Below are 10,041 nucleotides of genomic sequence, written 5' to 3' on the forward strand. Positions count from 1 at the left end.
CAACTTTCCGGTGCGCGTTATAACATGCCAGAGGCTGTTCACCTTGGAGACCTGCTGCAGATATGGGTACCGCTCGGAGTGAGATTTACACCCTCTCTCCCGGATTTTTAAGGGCCAGGGAGAGCTCACCAGATGCCGCTGAAACCGCAATGCTTTCCAGGGCTTGGGCCCCTCTCTTGGGGCGAACCCATTCCAGGGCTCACTGCCCTTTACAAAGAAAAGAGAACTCTCCCTGGGGCTCCCGCCAGCTTCTCCGGAATCGGTTGAGTTACTGCACTGGATGTCTCATGGCACCCATCCCCGCCAGTCCGTGGACATTCTGAAAGTAGTTTGAGGTCAGTAGGTCACATTACATTTGAAAAATGTTTGAAAAATGTATTCAAAATCATGTGAGATGAAAATTGACAAACTAAAGGGTGTGTAATATAGTAGGGTAGTCAGTAGACATTCTGAACCTTGTTTGAAGTCAGTAGGTCACATGACCAAGGAGCTATTGAAATTTTGAAAAATTTATGTAAAATCGTGTGAGATTAAAATTGACAAACAAAAGGGTGTGCAATATGTAGGCCCACAATTGTACATTCTGAACCTTGTTTGAGTCCAGTAGGTCACATGACCAAGGAGCAATTGAAATGAGAAATTTTAAACATTTTATGTAAAAATGTGTGAGATGAAAATGGACAAACTGAAGGGTGTGCAATATAGTAGGGTAGTCATTGGACATTCTCAACCTTGTTTGAATTCAGTAGGTCACATGACCAAGGAGCTATTGAAATTTTATATTTTGAAATATTCATGTAAAATTGTGAGATGAAAATGGACAAACAAGGATGTGCAATGTGTAGGGCCACTGAGTGCACGGTCGTGGCCAAAAGTTTTGAGAATGACACAAATATACATTTTCACAAGTCTGCTGCCTCAGTTTGTATGATGGCAATTTGCATATACTCCAGAATGTTATGAAGAGTGATCAGATGAATTGCAATTAATTGCAAAGTCCCTCTTTGCCAGGCAAAAGAACTGAATCCCCAAAAAACATTTCCACTGCATTTCAGCCCTGCCATAAAAGGACCAGCTGACGTCATGTCAGTGATTCTCTCGTTAACACAGGTGTGAGTGTTGACGGGGACAAGGCTGGATATCACTCTGTCATGCTGATTGAGTTCAAATAACAGACTTCAAAAGGCGGGTGGTGCTTGGAATCACTGTTCTTCCTCTGTCAGCCATGGTTACCTGCAAGGAAAAATGTGCCGTCATCATTGCTTTGCACAAAAAGGGCTTCACAGGCAAGGATATTGCTGCCAGTAAGATTGCACCTAAATCAACCATTTATCGGGTCATCAAGAACTTCAAGGAGAGCGGTTCAATTGTTGTGAAGAAGGCTTCAGGACGCCCAAGAAAGTCCAGCAAGCTCCAGGACGTCTCCTAAAGTTGATTCAGCTGTGGGATCGGGACATCACCAGTACAGAGCTTGCTCAGGAATGGCAGCAGGCAGGTGTGAGTGCATCTGCAGGCAGGTGTGAGTGCATCTGCACGCACAGTGAGGCAAAGACTTTTGGAGGATGGCCTGGTGTCAAGAAGGGCAGCAAAGAAGCCACTTCTCTCCAGGAAAAACATCAGGGACAGACTGATATTCTGAAAAAGGTACAGGGATTGGACTGCTGAGGACTAGGGTAAAGTCATTTTCTCTGATGAATCCTTTCTGATTGTTTGGGGAATCTGGAAAAGAAGCTTGTCCGGAGAAGACAAGGTGAGCGCCACCATCAGTCCTGTGTCATGCCAACAGTAAAGCATCTTGAGACCATTCATGTGTGGGGTTGCTTCTCAGCCAAGGGAGTGGGCTCACTCACAATTTTGCCTAAGAACACAGCCATGAATAAAGAATGGTACCAACACATCCTCCGAGAGCAACTTCTCCCAACCATCCAGGAACAGTTTGGTGACAGACAATGCCTTTTCCAGCACGATGGAGTACCTTGCCATAAGGCAAAAGTGATAACTAAGTGGCTAGGGGAAAAAACATCGATATTTTGGGTCCATGGCCAGGAAACTCCCCAGACCTTAATCCCATTGAGAACTTGTGGTCAATCCTCAAGAGGTGGGTGGACAAACAAAAACCCACAAATTCTGACAAACTCCAAACATTGATTATGCAAGCATGGGCTGCCATCAGTCAGGATGTGGCCCAGAAGTTAATTGACAGCATGCCAGGGTGGATTGCAGTGGTCTTGAAAAAGAAGGGTCAACACTACAAATATTGACTCTGCATCAACTTCATGTAATTGTCAATAAAAGCCTTTGACACTTGTGAAATGCTTGTAATTATACTTCAGTATTCCATAGTAATATCTGAAGACACTGAAACAGCAAACTTTGTGGAAATTAATATTTGTGTCATTCTCAAAACTTTTGGCCATGACTGTACATTCTGAACTTTGTTTGAAGTCAGTAGGTCACATGACCAAGGAGCTTTTGAAATTCAAAAATGTTAATAAATAATTGTGTGAAATTTAAATCGACAAAAAAAATGTGTGTCTATGCCATCAGGTTAGCTAGAATCAGTTTGAAAGTTTTAGGAATAGTGGTTAAAGAGTTATTGAAATTTAAAATGTTTGATTTGTCACTATGCTTACGGTCACTAACTGCTCTTGGTGGACGTAAGGAAAACTACAGGCGAATAGCCGTCGACTATCCAACCTGAATCTTTCTTTACTTCGGTTTTTCAGAGCTATGTGTCCCTCGAAGCTATAGGCTACTGCAGCCCCCACAAAAACCATCTCCAACGATCTGCTCTGTTTAAAGATGATATCATTGATTTACCTCCCATCAACCAGCCAATGAGGATTGTATTCCCTTCTACCATGACCACATGGAATGGAAGGCCACTGATAAAGAAGATATATTAGCCGAGAGAGCTCTGGGGCTTAGAGCTGAATCCATCATGGAGGACCATCTTGCGGCTCCACTAGATCCAATCCTTGAGCTTTATAGAACATTGCCTTATTTCTCTCCAGGAAGAGTCATCCATCGCTCACGTCGGTGGTCCCTCACTCCCCGTATCCTCCCAAAGCCCTCAGCTTTCTTTTCTTGTTCAAACGGTCCTCTCCAGTCTCCACTCAGTGGGAGAAACCATTCCTTTACTGTGTTGACATTAGGATGGGATAAGGAAAAGCTGACAAATAAATACAGTTTAGCTGAGAAACCTTTAAAGGTACATTTGATTACAGTCCTCATTTAATATTAAATGTATAGTGCCAGAGTTACTGTATTTGAAGGGCTGCTATAAGAAAGAGGATGCATGCAGTAAATTATTATACTTGGGGTATATTGCTATTTCACCAGTAGGTGGCAATATGCATTTGACAGTACAATGCACAGTCAATGCCAATAGAAAGTGCACCCCCTGTTTTCACATACGTTTTTGTGGGATTGAAATAGAAATGGTACCTTTTTCTTTTTACGTTGATCTACACAAAATACTCTATGTGAAAGTGAAAATATGTATGTATATGTATATATGTGTATATGTATATACGTATATACATGTATATTTCTATATAGTTTTTACAAATGAATAACAATTAAATAACTAAAATATAGTCGTTGCATAAGTATTTGCCCCATTTGTTTAGGCAAGCCTAAATTATTTCAGAAGTAAATTCGGCTTAAGAAATCACAAATCGTGTTATCTTGACTGACCAGGTATGTGCCCGGGTGGGACGCCAGGTGGCGCCCCTAAGGGGGTGGGTGGGGGGAGGGGGGTCCTGTCACACCCTAATCTGTTTCACCTTACTTGTGCTTGTCTCCACCCCCCACCAAGTGTCTCCTATTCTTCCCCATTATCCCCTGTGTATTTATACCTGCGTTGTCTGTTTGTCTCTTGCCAGTTTGTCTTGTTTTGTCAGGTCTTTTCAGTGTGTTTCCCGTTTCTCCAGTTCTTGTCTTCTAGTCTTCCCGGTTCTGACCTTTCTGCCTGTCCTGAGCCTGCCTGCCACTCTGTCCCTGATTGACTCTGCCTTGGATTACAAACCTCTGCCTGCCCTTGGCCTGCCCTTTGCCTGCCCATTGTTATAATACATATTCTGAGAACCAAACTATCTGCCTCCTGTGTCTGCATCCGGGTCATATCCTGAGTCATGATAGTTGTTCATTATTTGGACCTTCCTATCTACCATATACTCCATCTAAACGTGAATCGATTCTCAATTGCGGTACAGTTAAAATAATTATCCTGGACATTATCATTCACCGGTTGATAAGACAAGACGTGCTAAAAAAAAGGAGCTTTTTTTGCTAATGTATGAAAGGGGTCCCTGGGTCTCTGATTTGCTTGGGAGGGGTTCCCTGGGCAAGAAAAAGGTTGAAGACCCCAGTTATAGAAAGAGAGGATGAATGCCAATCCAATCATTGCACAGGACCTGGACAGAAATATTCACTAAATATACAAAAGGATGTGGACACCCCATTCAAATTAGTGGATTCGACTATTTCAGCCACACCCGTTGCTGGCAGTTGTATAAAATCTAGCACACAGCCATCCAATCTCCATAGACAAACATTGGCAGTAGAATGGCTGAAGAGCTCAGTGACTTTCAACGTGGCACCATCAAAGGATGCAACCTCTCTAACAAGTCAGTTCGTCAAATGTCTGCCTTGCTAGAGCTGCCCGGTCAACTGTAAGTACTGTTATTGTGAAGTGGAAATGTCTAGGAGCAACACCAGCTCAGCCGCGAAGTGGTAGGCCACACAAACTCACAGAACGGGACCACCAAGTGCTGAAGCGCATAGCTCGTAAAAATCACCTGTCTTAGATTGCAACACACACTACCTAGTTCCAAACTGCCTCTGGAAGTAACGTCAGTTCGGAGGGAGCTTCATGAAATGGTTTTCCATGGCCGAGCAGCCGTGCCAAGCTTAAGATCTCCGTGCGCAATGCCAAGCGTCGCCTGGAGTGGTGTAAAGCTCACCCGCCATTGGACTCTGGAGCAGTGGAAACGCGTTCTCTGGAGTGATGAATCACGCTTCACAATCTGGCAGTCCGAAGCGTGATTCTTCACTTCAGAGAACGCGTTTACATTTGGGAATCTGGGTTTGGCGGAAGCCAGGAGAATGCTACCTGCCCCAATGCAAATAAACCCGTTTGTTTAGTTGCTGTTGACTTAGTTGCTGTTGTCAAAATCTGTGCATGAGAAAATAAATGCAACTATTTATTCAGTTTTACTCCCTTGAGGTGATGGATTCAAGCTCTTTTTGTCATGTCTACTCCCGCTCGACGTCACCGGTCTACTAACCGACGGTCCTGGCAACACATTATTATGCACACCTGGCAACTGAGGTAAAGTTGGTTTTATATTCACACATTCGGACATTCAACAGACATCCAACAGACATTCGCAAAAAGCCATTTATAAATGTAGAAATCTATAACCAATTCAATGTTTGTCACAGAATCATGGAAATAGATATGATTTATTCTATAAATGTCTAGCATACATTTACAATCTTTGTTTTGAGTAGAAATTCCAGTTTTGACTTGATAGAAATACATCAAATCTATAAAAATGCCATTTAATGCAGTATAAATCAATAACTAATTCACTGTTTGTCACAAACATCAAACTGTGTATGATTTATTCTATAAATGTCTAGCATACTTTTACAACCTTTGTTTTGAGTATAAATTCTAGTTTTGATTTGATATAAATACATAAAATCTATAAAATGCCATTTAAAGCTATATAAATCTATGATGTTTTCACTGATTATGTCATAATCATCAAACTAGGTCTGATTTATTCTATAAATGTCTAGCATACATTTACAATCTTTGTTTTGAGTAGAAATTCCAGTTTTGACTTGATAGAAATACATAAAATGTCAAATATTGCATTTAAAGATGAAGAAATCAATAACTAATTCAGTGATTGTCGCAGAAAAAAAAAGAAATGTTCATTTTCAGTGCAATTTGTTCTATATGAAGTTAGACCATGTTTACATACACTTGTACAATGTTTACAATCTTAAATGGTATGCCAAATCAATGTTTGTATTTTTAGTGCAACAGTTCCACATTTTAAAGTAGTTACATGGCACAACAGTAATTTATTTATACGTCTCTAATCTAACAGCAAAGAGGCCCCTTCCAATCATTTTCTATTTTGGTTTTGTTGAAGTCCTTCTTTGTCATCCCCAGACAAGCTGAACGGTACCATCTCTGGCACACAGAGCATTCGATCTGCAGTATTAAAAACAGAAAACAGGGTTATGTTTATTTACATGTAAATTACAGTTCTGGAATACCCAAATTCTGTTACATGCTTTTGCAATTAGGAACATTTTCAAATTTAATTGGATTTTTTAAAATTGGATTGCTCAATTACTAAATTGACTTTAAATGACATGCATTTGCTCACAACCCTGACAGAAGCACACATAACTGAGGTGTTAATCATCGTTGAGTATTCAGGCAATATAAATCATATAGTATTAAAAGAATACATTGTAGATATCACAAACAACTCGGTTTGAGCAGTGTCTGTCTGTTATACGTTTGATCAGTGGGTATAATGGTAAATCTGATCCCCAAGGTTCTCATAGGCTCACTTGGATATATAGAGTTGGAGGTGAAGAAAACAATATGAAACCAGGACATTAAAACACTGGCAGAATTCTTTCATCCACATCCATTCACACAAAACGTATTTAAAAGTAGAAATACCTTCTAAGACCACTGTCTTTCTGTATGTTTTCAAATTGTTCTTTCTTCAAGTAATGGGAATTTAAAGGGATATGGTAATACCTATGTTGGTGATGTAGGTAGTACTAGGCAGGTAGACTAGTAGTCAGAGCATTGGACTAGTAACCGAAAGGTTGCAAGATCGAATACCTGAGCCGACAAGGTTAAAAACTGTCGTTCTGCCCCTGAACAAGGCCGATAACCCACTGTTCCTAGGCATTGAAAAGAATAATTTGTTCTTAACTGACTTGCCTAGTAAAATAATGGGTAGTAGTTGCACACCTCCCTGCTGAATTATTATGTAGAGCTGATTTGGGCCAGTCTCCACTGTGGAATGTCCATGTTGATCATCTTGGTCCTCTTGATCCATCCACCTGTCTTCTTTGTTAGTCAGGCCTGACCGCTTCATCCCATAGTTTTTTCCTGTAATCTATGACTAAAGATGCAGCATTTTCTGCCAGGCCCCTTCTAATAGGGTTTAACAGACTCATTAGAACTTTGACCACAAGCCCTCTAGATGGACTACATGCCCTCTATCAAATCAATCCATTTCATTAAAAAAAAGGTTGTAAAAGTATGCTAGACATTTATAGACTACATCATACCTAGTTTGATGTTTCGTTGACAAACGGTGAATAAGTTATTGATTTATACCGCTTTAAATGGCATCTTATAGATTATGTATTTCTATCAAATCAAAACTGGAATTTTTACCCGCAACAAAGATTATAAAAATATGCTAGACATTTATAGAACAAGTCATACCAGGTTTGATGTTTATATGAAAAACGGTGAATTAGTTATTGATTTTTACATTTTTAAATGGCTTTTGGCGAATGTCTGTTGAATGTCGGAATGTGTGAATATAAAAACAACTTTACCTTGGTCACCTGGCAACCATTATTACGCACACATGCGCCCCATCATCTGTCACACCCGGACTTTATTACTACCTTGATGACTTACCATTTATCTAGCACTCTGTTCCATCAGTCATCAGGTAGTATTGTTAATGTTTCCTTGTTCGACTCTTGTTTTTGTTCGTTGTTATTAAACTCACACTGCACTTTTCTGACTCCCTGCGTCTACGTTACACTTTTGCAAAACACATGTCAAACGTTGGTTTCACTTTTGTTTTAAAGATAGCAAGGCCAAAGGACAAACGCATGAATATGAATAATGTCAATATATGTGGTCCTTGAGGGGAACAAGATCAAAATGCTGTAGGCATCGTTTCCTGATTTATAATATTAATGTTTATTTGAGGTTTTGGGACTATGAACTACTCCACGATGATAACATAATGCAATCTGAAGTGACTGTTGTGAATCTGATGCAACAAAGTTATTTATTCCATTTAAATATCATAACTTACGTTACCCAAAGGGGACTTCAGGTGTGGGAAGTTGGATGAGATACCTAAAGTAAACCTAACAGCAACATTCACATAAGACAATAGCAATACCACTCAATACCTAGGTGACTCGTTTTGTCTGCATCAAGTGCAACAGCATCCATTATTTGTGGGTGACAAACTAACCTGTGACAGTCAATCTGGAGGCGCTCATGAAAATGCTTACTAGTGACAGAGCGAAGCACCTGTAGAGCAAAGTCCTGGTCAAGATGAATCACCTTCCAATGGGTCAACAGAGGCACATGGATGGAAGTCATAAACCTGAAAATAAATTTTGTGGGAAGAGATGTTATACTGCAGGTTGTTATAACTAAACAATGGAATATTGAGGGAATACTGTATACTCACCATACCACATTGAATATGTGTGATATTGCATGTTTTGTATGTACTGTAAGTGCTCATATCCACAGCATCACAAATACAATACATATAGTACCAGTGAAACGTTTGGACACACCTACTCATTCAATGTTTTTATTTTTTGTACTATTTTCTACATTGCAGAATAACAGTGAGGACATCAAAACTATGAAATAACACATATGGAATCATGTAGTAACCAAAAAAGTGTTAAACAAATACAAATATATTTATATTTGAGATTCTTCAAAGTAGACACCCTTTGCCTTGATGGCAGCTTTGCACACTCTTGGCATTCTCTCAACCAACTTCATGAGGTTTGTCACCTAGAACACATTTCAATTAACAGGTGTGCCTTCTTTCCTTCTTAATGCGTTTGAGCCAATCAGTTGTGTTGTTACAAGGTAGGGGTGGTATACAGAACATATCCCTATTTGGTAAAATACCAAGTCCATGTTATGGCAAGAACAGCTCAAATAAGCAATGAGAAACGACAGTCCACCATTACTTTAAGACATGTAGGTCAATCAATACGGAAGATGTCAAGAACTTTGAAAGTTTCTTCAATTGCAGTCGCAAAAACCATCAAGCGCTATGATGAAGCTGGCTCTCATGATGACTGCCACAGGAAAGGAAGACCCAAAGTTACCTCTGCAGCTCCAAATTTGAGATTTTTGGTTCCAACCACCGTGTCTTTGTGAGATGCAGAGTAGATGAATGGATGATCTCCGCATGTGTGGTTCCAACCACCATGAAGCATGGAGGAGGAGGTGTGGGGGTGCTTTGCTGGTGACACTGTGATTTATTTAGAATTCAAGGCACACTTAATGAGCATGGCTACCACAGCATTCTGCAGCGATATGCCATCTCATCTGGTTGGGGCTTAGTGGGACTATCATTTGTTTTTCAACAGGACAATGACCCAACACACCTCCAGGCTGTGCAAGGGCTATTTGACTAAGTAGGAGAGTGATGGAGTGGTGCAATCACAATCAACACAACCTCAACCCAATTAAGATGGTTTGGGATGAGTTGGACCGCAGAGTGAAGGAAAAGCAGCCAACAAGTGCTCCGCATATGTGGGAAGTCCTTCAAGACTGTTGGAAAAGCATTCCAGGTAAAGCTGGTTGAGATAATGCCAAGAGTGTGCAAAGCTGTCATCAAGGCAAAGGGTTGCTACTTTGAAGAATCTCAAATATATTTTGACTGGTACTGTACATGTTACACTAATGAAAAACAATAAATTACATTAGTACAAATATTTTTTTTCATTGTTATCTAATCAAATTTGTTATTTCAGTCTATAGTCAGGGGTCTATCAATTCTGAATCCTGGGACAGTTAAATGTTTTACTCTGAAAAAGTGGGAATCTTTTTATGATTATCCCAAACTTGTAAAAAACTTTTGAGACATCACATCTTCCTTTAGGAGATAAATGACTGGACTAGATTAACGCGAGCCACAAATTACACCCTATTCTCTATGGGCTCTTGTGTAAAGTTTTGCACTAGATTGGTAATATAGTGCC

This window comes from Oncorhynchus clarkii, chromosome 18 (assembly GCF_045791955.1).
Source record: "Oncorhynchus clarkii lewisi isolate Uvic-CL-2024 chromosome 18, UVic_Ocla_1.0, whole genome shotgun sequence".
Classification (NCBI taxonomy): domain Eukaryota; kingdom Metazoa; phylum Chordata; class Actinopteri; order Salmoniformes; family Salmonidae; genus Oncorhynchus; species Oncorhynchus clarkii.